The sequence below is a fragment of the Trematomus bernacchii genome, unplaced genomic scaffold (assembly GCF_902827165.1).
Source record: "Trematomus bernacchii unplaced genomic scaffold, fTreBer1.1, whole genome shotgun sequence".
Lineage (NCBI taxonomy): Eukaryota > Metazoa > Chordata > Actinopteri > Perciformes > Nototheniidae > Trematomus > Trematomus bernacchii.
This window is the reverse complement of record NW_022987668.1, coordinates 4055936-4066208: the sequence shown is the minus strand read 5'-3', so window position 1 is coordinate 4066208 and position 10273 is coordinate 4055936. Positions and strand designations below refer to the sequence as shown.

At 38.1% G+C, this 10273-nt stretch overlaps 1 protein-coding gene across 2 annotated transcripts in view; it reads left to right on the top strand.

The window, feature by feature from the left end:
• LOC117487197 (pro-neuregulin-3, membrane-bound isoform) overlaps positions 1–10273 on the top strand; it is a 474636-nt gene that overhangs the window by 239688 nt on the left and 224675 nt on the right. The gene's annotated exons all lie outside the window — the stretch shown is intronic.

Sequence of the window (10273 nt, the reverse complement as noted above, 5' to 3'; positions counted from 1 at the left end):
GACAGGAATATATGAACTTTAATCAATGTTTAGGGAAGATAATAAAACATAAAAATAATAAAAAATAATAATAATAAATGTGATTTAAAGAAAAAAGATGAGATGCACAAAAAAAAACGTAATAATGAATTAAAATACGTTAAAACATGTTCCAAAAACAAGACTGAAAGAGGTTGATCACAATACAATAAAACATGTACAATGATACCATTACATTGAACCCAAATGATACATTCTATCTATCTATCCACTACCAATACAGACTTAAACATGTACTTCTTGTTCTGTTCAACCTGAGTTTAATCACTTTCCAATTCTATTTTATTAATACACGTTGCGATGTCTCCAATCTGCTGTCTTCGCATACTAATCACAGCATTTACATGTCTAATTTTGGTTTTACAAGAACAAAATGATGCAGTTGGAATTAGAGCAAGAGCCACAACAACTATATTCTCATATTCTGACATATAATAAATTAAATAAATGTGCCTGTGTGAAAAGATAAGGTTGAAAATAACCAGATCTGTCCTGTGGGTGTAAATAAAGTAAATGCCAGCCTGTCGTGCTGTGTTAGCAGAGGACTGGGATAATTGAGCAACATCTCTTAAATGCAGAGGTGGGAAGTAGTGGAGTACAAATACTTTGTTACTGTACTTAAGTACATTGTTCTGGTATCAGTACTTTACTCCACTACTTATTTTTCTGACGACTTTTTACTTCTTACATTTTGAACACAAATACCTGTACTTTCTACTTCTTACATGTTGAACACAAATACCTGTACTTTCTACTTCTTACATTTTGAACACAAATACCTGTACTTTCTCCTTCTTACATGTTGAACACAAATACCTGTACTTTCTACTTCTTACATGTTGAACACAAATACCTGTACTTTCTCCTTCTTACACTTTGAACACAAATACCTGTACTTTCTACTTCTTACATTTTGAACACAAATACCTGTACTTTCTCCTTCTTACACTTTGAACACAAATACCTGTACTTTCTACTTCTTACATGTTGAACACAAATACCTGTACTTTCTCCTTCTTACACTTTGAACACAAATACCTGTACTTTCTACTTCTTACATTTTGAACACAAATACCTGTACTTTCTCCTTCTTACATGTTGAACACAAATACCTGTACTTTCTACTTCTTACATGTTGAACACAAATACCTGTACTTTCTACTTCTTACATTTTGAACACAAATACCTGTACTTTCTACTTCTTACATTTTGAACACAAATACCTGTACTTTCTACTTCTTACATTTTGAACACAAATACCTGTACTTTCTACTTCTTACATTTTGAACCCAAATACCTGTACTTTCTACTTCTTACATTTTGAACACAAATACCTGTACTTTCTACTTCTTACATGTTGAACACAAATACCTGTACTTTCTACTTCTTACATTTTGAACCCAAATACCTGTACTTTCTACTTCTTACATTTTGAACACAAATACCTGTACTTTCTACTTCTTACATGTTGAACCCAAATACCTGTACTTTCTACTTCTCACATGTTGAACACAAATACCTGTACTTTCTACTTCTTACATGTTCAACACAAATACCTGTACTTTCTACTTCTTACATGTTGAACCCAAATACCTGTACTTTCTACTTCTTACATGTTGAACACAAATACCTGTACTTTCTACTTCTTACATGTTGAACACAAATACCTGTACTTTCTACTTCTTACATGTTGAACCCAAATACCTGTACTTTCTACTTCTTACATGTTGAACACAAATACCTGTACTTTCTACTTCTTACATGTTGAACCCAAATACCTGCACTTTCTACTTCTTACATTTTGAACACAAATACCTGTACTTTCTACTTCTTCCATTTTGAACACAAATACCTGTACTTTCTACTTCTTACATTTTGAACACAAATACCTGTACTTTCTACTTCTTACATGTTGAACACAAATACCTGTACTTTCTACTTCTTACATGTTGAACACAAATACCTGTACTTTCTACTTCTTACATGTTGAACCCAAATACCTGTACTTTCTACTTCTTACATTTTGAACACAAATACCTGTACTTTCTACTTCTTACATGTTGAACACAAATACCTGTACTTTCTACTTCTTACATTTTGAACCCAAATACCTGTACTTTCTACTTCTTACATTTTGAACACAAATACCTGTACTTTCTACTTCTTACATGTTGAACCCAAATACCTGTACTTTCTACTTCTCACATGTTGAACACAAATACCTGTACTTTCTACTTCTTACATGTTCAACACAAATACCTGTACTTTCTACTTCTTACATGTTGAACCCAAATACCTGTACTTTCTACTTCTTACATGTTGAACACAAATACCTGTACTTTCTACTTCTTACATGTTGAACACAAATACCTGTACTTTCTACTTCTTACATGTTGAACCCAAATACCTGTACTTTCTACTTCTTACATGTTGAACACAAATACCTGTACTTTCTACTTCTTACATGTTGAACCCAAATACCTGCACTTTCTACTTCTTACATTTTGAACACAAATACCTGTACTTTCTACTTCTTCCATTTTGAACACAAATACCTGTACTTTCTACTTCTTACATTTTGAACACAAATACCTGTACTTTCTACTTCTTACATGTTGAACACAAATACCTGTACTTTCTACTTCTTACATGTTGAACACAAATACCTGTACTTTCTACTTCTTACATGTTGAACCCAAATACCTGAACTTTCTACTTCTTACATTTCCCAAACAGGCTGGTTCCTTTAGTTTGAATGTGTGTTTGGTGGCGTGATCATTATTATTTAGAGTCATTGCGTGCCTATTGATTTGAACACGATCCGTGTATCCATCATTTCCTGGTCTTCTCTAAAGAAGAGGGACCAATGAAAACGTTGTCATGTTGCCGTTGTTCAGCATGGAAACATTCATTAGCTAACAATGACATTATTGTTCTATTAATATAAAGGGAGGTCAGGTACTCTTTAAAACAGCTGGTAGTTATGGGTACTTTTTACTGAAGTACATTTCAAAGCCCTCTTTACTTTTACTTGAGTAAAGAAGTTTAGTCTGTACTTCTACTTTCACCAGAGTATTTTTAAACACGAGTATCTGTACTTCTACTTGAGTAAAGGATGTGTGTACTTTTGCCATCTCTGATTAAATGCTACTAAACTAATAAAAACAATAAAACCTAAGAGCTTCTCTTCATCTGACTGCATTATAACCTGCACACTGTGTGCTGCAGAATGTCTGTAGTCACTTGTTGGTTTTCAATCAGCTCATGTCCTTGTCCTGTCTACAACTATTCAAACACATTACTCACTAACACCAAGTGATCATGAACGCTGAGTACACACATCTCATCTAAACAGCTCCTTCAGGACGACCTCAAACGCCAGGACAAAGTTCCTCTACACAGCTCAACTATAGGGCCGTGACTCAGCAAATATCCACAATATATTCTGTCTATAGTATACTGCTGTATCTGAAACTGGCCTTTTAGAAACATATTAGGCACTAAACGTCAGGATATTGCGGCTTATTTCGTGATAACTTTTTGGATATGCACTGCTAGAAAAACAGCACTTATTTATGTTCATTCAGGCCTGCTATTGTAGTTTCTTTATATTGAAAAGCAACAAAAACAGCATTTATGACATATTTTCAGCAGTCAAAAATGGAATTGAACAAATATTGTGTTTTTACAGATAGGGTAACGACACTGTTGCATTATGGGAAGTTTAAGATCATGTGTTTTATACCCAGAACACTATAAGAGACTAAAATCAGGATATCTTCTTATTTTTAATACTCTTGCAAGTTGCTCATTATTTGGAAGTCTTATCTTAGAAAAACAGACTTTTTTTAAAGTTGTTAAAACATGCAATCTTATTTTCTTTTTATTATTTCCCGCATGTATAAAATGTTTCCAATAGTCAATGTCAGATTATTAGCCACATAATGCAGTCTTGAAAGCTTAAATCAAGACCAATTTAATTGGGTTAAAACAACAATTTAGGATGCAACAGGTTCGTTTAATCACACATAGGAAGCCTCTCACATATTCACAACAGGCGTCATGTCAGTAGTTTGTTATTGACAGTACAGCTTAAGGAGAGAATCATTGTCTCTCTGCGAGGAAAGCCAAACGAAAGCAAAGAAAAACAAACGTTGCCATGCATGCTGATCACATTCAGCTCAATGTAAACCAGACCTGTGTGGGGGTCAGACAGGGAGACTGAAACTAATCTGCTGCATGCTGACGAGAGATTTTCACTAAAAGATGGTCTTGCATGCTGCAATGAGGACAAAAGGAACGATGTTTAGCATTCAGCTGCACAACTGCAGGTCAGGTATTTACACTGGAAAATCTGCCTATAGAACAAGCGAAAATCTGTTTGGTAAGATTTCATGAAATAAAATGGGATATTTAGTAAATCAGATCTTGTGATTAGCTGGTAAAACTTATTTTGAGCTATATTTCACCAGAGTTAGGAAATGTTGTGTTACAAAATAAGCCAGAAATGCTCAAAGGCTTTCAGTTTTCTGATGTAAATTGGTGATTTTCCAATAAAGATCTTGTTTAATCTGAGATACAACTCAAAATAATATGTTTTCAAGATAACAAGATACTTCTACTTCTAAAAACAAGACCTTATATCTCACTGCTTTGTTACTTCTAAAGTTATTTAAGCAATAGCTCACGACAGGCCGTGGTATATGGTCATTATATCACAGCTAAGGGCCGTGGTTCGGCCCGACGCGAAGCCCCTAAGGGGCGTGGTTCGGTCAGTTTGGCTTACGTGGTTACTTGTATAGGTTGAGGTTGTTCTAGGCTGTTGCTTGGCGTGGCGAGAATATTGCTCCACTTTCTCCGGTCCCCGAGATTCGGCTTCCAGTAGCTCTGGAGAGAGCTTTCGCACCTGTGGCCACTAACGGTCATCATTTCTCTGCTTTGTTTCAAGACCCGCATCAGAAAGCTTTTGAATGGTGGTACTTTTCCAGTTGGTCTACCTGCTCTTCACGTAGCTCTGCATGTCGTCGTTTAGGTGCTTTTTGTTCTGGAGATAGGCACTGCTCAATCCACTCCTCCATAGTAAGGCCACCCCGGAGGTCAAAGTTAACCTTAAATGTTTCCATCTTGAGCTTTGTTAGTTAGTTCGTTTCGTAACGGACGTAATGTAACAGTTGTAACGGTTGTAGCTTTTTCTCTGACGCGGAGGGATACTGACTTGTGAAAAGTAACTACAATTCTACCCGTGATATACGCTCATTATATCACAGCTAAGAACCAATCAGATTGCTTGATTTGACTTGTCCGTTTTATAATATGTCTTATATCAGGTGTAAAGACATATTCTGACTAGATATGAGACAAATATACTTGGCAAGATGTCGAGTTTTTGTAGTGTCGACGAGAGGGCAGGAACTGAAATATTGCCAGTAAATCCTGTCTGACATTAAATCTGAATAATGAAAAAATCCCTCTTTACATTAGTTCTCCACGTTTTCCTCTCTTCACTTCATGCATGCGGGCCTGTGATTGAATATGTAATTAAACCAAATAAAGCAGCACAGCTAGAAAATAATAGCATAAATAAAAAGGATCTGTTGTGCAGCACTACATCAAGGGAGTATTGCTATGGGAACAGTGCAAGTTGGTCAACAGCAGACTGGAGGAGATAAATATGCTTTAGCAGCCGAGGGTCAGAAGAGTAAACTCCACACTTTGCTTCAAGGCGAAAAAAAAGAAGTGAAATGACCGTAAGTTGCACGCCGGCCGCAGCAGGAAGAATGCAATTAACAGTGTTGGTGGGCACTGTCTGTTTCCTGACCTCTAATATAACCTGCTCTCATCTGTATTCTGCTGCTGCGTCTGACCTGCTGTCCTCTGCACAAAGAAGAGCAGAGTCTGAATACAAGTGAATAAGACATAGTGGGAGGAGAAGGAGAAAACATGCACTTCCTGTGTACTGCTGAGGAGAAATAATCAGAGTAAAGGTAGTCGGATGGAGGAAAACAAGTGGGGAAAAGGACGGGGGGAAAAGTCAGCAAGTAAGCAGAAATAAATCACGTTATAACACTATAGGGAGTTGGGGGAGGAATGCAGAGAAGGGGCATGACATATTGACAAAGAGAGAGGAGGAAGAAGAGGAAGGAGAAGGGCACACAGAAAACTGCCAGGGTAGATTTCTACATGTGTCAGTGTATATAATATGAACCTGCTTCTGGTTGAAATAAAGTACTAACTAACTATATATCTTTCTTATATTGAGTGTGTTTACTTTTGGTTTGAGTACAGTGAGCCTGACACGCATCCCTCCTGGTGCACTCAAATACAAATCTTTAAAAAGATCTATATGTTTTTAGACTTTCTACAGATGGGAAGATTGTCTTCTTTGCGAAAATCATCTTTCTCTAATAGAGAACCATTGTGTCATTACAAAGACAGCATTTCAGTGTGTGTGTGTGTGTGTGTGTGTGTGTGTGTGTGTGTGTGTGTGTGTGTGTGTGTGTGTGTGTGCGTGTGCGCGTGCGCGTGCGCGTGCGCGTGTGCGTGCGTGTGTGTGTGTCTCTGCAGCAGCCATTAACCTCCTTTCTTCACTTGTGTGTCTAAATTAATGGTTTTGACAAGCTATTAATTTGCCGGAAATATGCAAACAAGCTCGCACACGTAGATACACTCACACATCTCCAGCTGTGATACATAACATGCTACGAGCTATCTTTAACTCACTTCAACTCCATGTTCTCCAGACAGACGCCAGCACACACGTTCAGCTGTAGAGAAACCAAAGGGATGCAATTTAGCGTAGATCGATTACAAAATAAATTGGACTGCAAATCTTCCGTGGGTAAAAATTAAAGGGGACCTATCATGCAAAATGCACTTGTGTACGTCTTTTATACATGAATATGTGTCCCCGGTGTTCCAGGGAACTCACCAAGTGTCAGAAAACACAACCCTCTCTATTTTCCTCCATACCCAAATCTCTAAAAAAGGGGCTGCAACGGATCTGATAAAAACTGATCCAGATTTGAAAATTTCTCTGACGTCAGGACGGCGGAGCTGACCTATCAGGGGAATGAGAGGTTGCCGTGGCATGGTAACAGCATGGTAACAGCATGGTAACAGCATGGTAACAGCATGGTAACACGACGCTCGTAACTCGGCCCCCTCCTTTGCAGGGGGGCGTGGTCAGCTGCAGCGCATGCAAAGACAGGGTGGAGGAGAGCAAATAGAGTGAAATGAGGCATGGCTAAAATGCATGATCTGTTTGGTATTTTGAAAAAGAAAACGTATAAATATACCTTATATAGGTATGGCCCTACATTATATCATTCAAATATAGCATGATAGGTCTCCTTTAATGAAAGAGATAAATGTGAAAGAGAATAAAACCGAGGAAAAAATAGACCCATTTGGGATTCTGGAGGAAGGGGTCGCACGCAAAGGCAGATTGAGATGTGAAGAGAATCAGAGAGATATGAAGGGAGTGTCAGCCATGGAAAGGACAAGAGACGGGAGGATGACACACTTGAAGAGTGTGAGACTTACTAATTGAGCATTTATACGGGGTGGAGGAGGGAGGGTGTGAGCGAATAAGGGTTAAATGATCAAGTGCAAGAGTGAATAAGGAGGTGTTTTAATATTATAAAGGTGAGAACAAGTGGAGGTGGAAACACGTTTATTTAAGGAAGTGAGGGAGTGAGTCAGCAAGTTTTATTAAGTTAACAATCTGACTTATTAAGTCTGGTTTTATAGAATCTATGAGAAAAAGTATCCTTCTTCTCAGTAAGGACACATGATCAAGTGCAGAAGTGAATAAGGAAGTATAGAAGTGAAGGTGGTAGCACATTTATTCAAGGAAGTGAGGGAGGGCACACATGAGTTATTAAAAAAGGAAGTGAGGAAGGATGGTAGTGAGTCAGCAAGTTTTACTAAGTTAACACGTTGCTTAAAAAAACAGTGATTTGACTTAAACAAGAGAGTGATAGCCAAACATGCCAAACTTGGAGGTGCAAAAGAGGAGTCCACAAAGCAATGGCTGACTCTCTTACTCAACTCTTATACATCGTATTTTTTACGAGTTTGCAATAAAGTAGAAGAGATACATATATAAAAAATACATACAATTGTTCATCTCATGATACAGTATGTACCTTTTTTAGGATACTTTATTCTGACGGATTTCATGTGTAACAGGAGAATGAGTGAGACAGCAAAGTTATGCAATGTTGCAGTACACCTACACACACACACACACACACACACACACACACACACACACACACACACACACACACACACACACATACCATGTATACATCACTTCAGGGGACATTACATTGACTTACATGCATTTCCTGGAGACTTATCCTAACCTTAACCATAACCAACACATGCCTAACCCTAACCCTTACCCTAACCCTTACCCTAACCCTGACCCTTACCCTTACCCTAACCCTAACCAAGTCTTCACCCTAAAATTAATGATGCCCCTCATGGGGACCTCCTTTTTGTCCCCATAAGGGAGGCGAGTCCCCACACGTGACTGTGTAAACAGATGTAGGTCCCCAAAAGGATGGTAATGCTAGGCCACACACACACACACACACACACATACACACACCCACACACACACACACCTGTAAAAAAGTATACCCTAACGCCTCAAAATCATGTGCTTTCTTTTGCACCCAGAGCAATAGAATGACATTTTGTGAAACAACAAATGTCACTAGTCATTATAAGGGTGGATGCCGATCAATGCTGCGACACATTGTAATTAAGGATCATTAGTGTGTTTTGGAACATGCAAATATATTTAGGAGCAGTTTGTGATGGGAAGTAAGAAGAAAAAATGAGACTGGATGAACCAAAATCGACAGATAGCTGTGATATCTTAACAGAATAAAGCATAGCAGAAGTTTGGATGGATGGATAAATAAAAAGCAGACAAAGTTTGAAAGGAATACTGGAAAGAGATGAGAAATAAAAAAGGAACACCATAGGGATGTAGTGACTAATAAAAGTAGACAGCATACAGAGGGGAGCTAGATAAGAGCAGAGAGAAACTGGATGTTCTGAGTTGTGAGAAAAGCAGAAAGATAGATGAGTGCAGACGGCTTGCTGGTCGCCAGATAAAAGAATCATGTCTATTTTAAGCAGGGGGGCAAATATAAAAAAGAATTAGTGTAGACAAAGACAGATGAAGAAGACATGTTGGACGTATGAATTGTCATTCGCACAGAGCCTGAGACGAGCAGGAGACAAGCAAAATAAACAAAGGAATGAAAAAAGAAATAGAAATAGACAACTAAAAAGAGTGATGTCAAACCAAAGAAAGTGTAGGTGTTGTTCTCTGAGTACTTTGCTTTTTCAAGAGAAATGTAGACTCTTAGTAATTCATGTATTGCATAAAAGTTTGCTGCGTTAAGTATAATCTTGGTATACAACATTAAAACATATGGTCTATAGTCAAGGGTGCACATAACTGGTACGCAGGTACGCATGCGCGGCAACAATCTGAAATGCGTACCGTCACTTGTGTCACAAAGCGCATTTGCGTACCGACGTAAATGTGAAGCTTTTCCAGAAGGCGGTTAGATCACCGGACGACAGAGTCTACAGGGCTGCTGTTAACGTCGGTCTGTACAGCAGCCCTGCGCTAAAACAGCTGATCACAACGTTCACACGCTCCGCCGTCACGAAGCTCTGTACTCTACTACCACCCCCCCCCCCGTTGACAATCGTCAGAAGTTGGAGTACCAAACACTGACTCCTTGTACTCATCTGAGTACCTCACTGAGAAAGTTGTGTGCACCCCTGTCTATAGTCGAGGCAATACTTTATAGTCATTGTTATCATTTCAAATATGGCTTTTCACAAGAAAATGTTTATAAAGAGATAATTTTATTCTTTTTGTTGTCATTCAGGTCTGAGAATGTGTTCATTAAAATAGCCCGATTATGAAAATGTGTCAGGGTATATGAATTAATTATTGTATTTTGCCAACAAGAGAGAAACTCTGGAGGGAAAACAGGGATTTTAGCCTCTGCAGACCATTTACATGCACTAAACTATACGGAACACACTATAACCAAAGGGAAAAACGCATAATAGGGCCTCTTTAAGATTTAAACTAACTTCATGTTAGAAGCAAGTAAGAAAGTAGAGAATTAATTAAGGGTCAGAAAATAAAACCCTCTCTCTTTTCCTCCGTACCCAAATCTCTAAAAACGGGTGT